Consider the following 2,722-nt stretch of genomic DNA (forward strand, 5'->3'; position numbering starts at 1 on the left):
AAAACTCCACTTGCTAGCATAAATGCTAAGAGCACATGGCACTAATGAAATCATGATTAAAAGACTTTTAAATAACACAAAGTGTGATCAATGAAAAAATCTGTTTTCCTTTTGATATTGTGGTAACAGATTTGACACTTTATAAAATAACTCTTGGTGTAAGAACTTTTTAGATTGAAAAATTTCCTTAGAGAGAGCACATAGACTTTTCAGTGCTTCAGATCTTAACAGTGAGGGAAAGTGACATCATTTCCTGTATCTTACATAGTTGTGGGAGATAATTCCACTAATTTAAAGGCAAAGTATGGTACGGTAACAGAGTTGACGCAAGATTTACGGACACACATTTTTATAAGAAAAGTTTTTTTTTTTAAATAATGTTGTCGAATTAGGTAAATGACTCTTTAGGGCTTTTATAAATAAAATGAATGAAATATTACAAAAAGAAAAGTACAATAAAATATTTTGATTACACAATGATACATGATGGAAAAAATGCACAGACTAATTTGGACAACAAGAAATCATGATTTTCAGCTATTTAAGACACGTTTTGCAAAAAATATATTGTTATGGACTGTAACATCTTGTAATTCATAACAATGAGTAACACAGTATTAAAATAATTAAAAATATAACCATCTGAAAAAAGCAGAAAAAAAATAATGACTTCGGACACCAAATGTACCTGCAATTATAGAATCACTCATATGCTAGATGGCAGCGTAACTGTACTATTTCAAATTGATGTTTTAGCAGGATAAATAAGATAAACACACAGGTAACCCTCAGTTTTATACAACTGGCTGTTTTATTAGGCTTTCTACACATATTATTTGTGCATATTGTTTGATATGACACATACAAGTGCAAAAACAAAGAAAACAGAGAGAAAAAATTATAATTCTTAAATGGGCTACCAAGTGGATCATATAAACAAATTCTCCGGATAAAATGATTCCAGTGAAACACAAAATATTTTCTCTCGATTTTCCATTCTCACTCTGTTCACATACAATATTTACATCGTATATGTACATACAGTATAAGAATACAGCATTCATAAACAGTGATTGTTGCTACATCTTTTCATTTGGAAGTTTGTATTATCTGTTTGGGAAAACTTTTTTCAAAGTTTGAATATTAAGTCGATTTGTGTGGGGAAAAAATAAGACAAAGAGGAAGAGAGGGGGGAGGCCATGCTTGAAGAGCAGTCTTTCTAATATACAGTTTAATAGAGATACAAAATCGAGAGGAGAATAGCTGTGAGATCTATCTTTTAGGCCCTTCTTAAGAGATCTTGAGGTTTTGGTATTTGCAAAAATTATACCTTGCTTGCTACATTGGAAATGTGGCCAAAAGAATATGGTCACTATTATGGTTTAGGAAAGGCTGAAAATCTTCTTGGCTGTTTGCTACTAGAAGTGCAGATTAAAATGAAAATCTAAGGTGAAAATCTAAATTTCACCGTTCTTTATTGAATTGCCCTTCGTTAGTTAAATATGATCGTGACACTTGAAGTGTGTTTTTCTTTTTCTGTGGAATACAAAAGTAAGCAAGATTTTGCCAACTGTTCCTTTACCTCACAATAAAGGCTCCAATAGAAGAAAATAAGTAGGGCTATTATACAGGTCTTCTGAAGCCATGTGATAACTTTGTTTATTACGCGACTCTGTGGAATACTTGATTCTGATTGGTCAGTCGCGACATTCCGAGGTATGCTATCCCTCGATAACAACCGGTAAAAGCTAATAACACAGGCTCATCCGGGTAACAGCAGTCGGCGCTGTACTCACTCTTGAACTATTTTTTCTTGGTGGAAGCTTTGCGTTTGTTTAGCTAATAAAATATTAAAACTCGATTCAAAATGGTGTACAATTATTTAATTATGTCATCCTAGTATCGCGGACTCGCTCTCGTTTCATACAAACGCAGCTGCTGCTATTTTGCTACGATTGTTTTGTACGCTGTAATGGATTATAAGAGAACTAAAACTGGTAAGGTTTGAAAACATTTTCGTTTTAATTCTTTTATTGCCTTAATTATTTTTGTGGTGAAATGTTGTGTAATAAGTGGTTTGACTGCACCGTTTCCCTTAAATGTCCGTCTAGTTTGAATTTGCCGCTTGCTCGCGACTGCTGTCTTCACGGAAGCTTTGCGTTCAAATATTTCAACTCAAATCAATCTTTCGCGTCTAATTATTTACTTATGTGGCATTATGTGGACGCTTCGCGTCGGAGTCCTGCTCACCCTGTCGGGGTTTATTCTGAGATAACAACCGGCTGGATGTACATTATCCCTTACGTAAAGGACAACATTTAAGGCATTATTGACCAAGAAAATCTGCACTTTTTATGTTTGACATGAGCAAGCACCAGAATCATGATAGTGATATGAAATTCCAACCTCTACAGTAAAATCAATCATGTAATATATCATATAAAATGTGTTTATATTAAATGAAGAGGTGCATTATTGTTCAAATATCAATTCGAAACAAGTCAACCAAAAACAAATATTCTATACGGTTGCAGGAGGGCAGCAGATTTCTGCAGAATCCTACATTTGTGTAGTATGAGACAAAAACACATTGTAGAAAAGAATCATGCAATACATTATACTTGGTCATTTGAGCAGTTTTCCTCAATGGACCAAACAGACCTTCTTGAGGTCTTCTAAAAATAATGAGGTCTTACTAAATGTATTTACATTTGTGTATTTT

This window comes from Sinocyclocheilus rhinocerous, unplaced genomic scaffold (genome assembly GCF_001515625.1).
Source record: "Sinocyclocheilus rhinocerous isolate Xijiao unplaced genomic scaffold, SAMN03320098_v1.1 scaffold31, whole genome shotgun sequence".
NCBI classification, from domain to species: Eukaryota; Metazoa; Chordata; class Actinopteri; order Cypriniformes; family Cyprinidae; genus Sinocyclocheilus; species Sinocyclocheilus rhinocerous.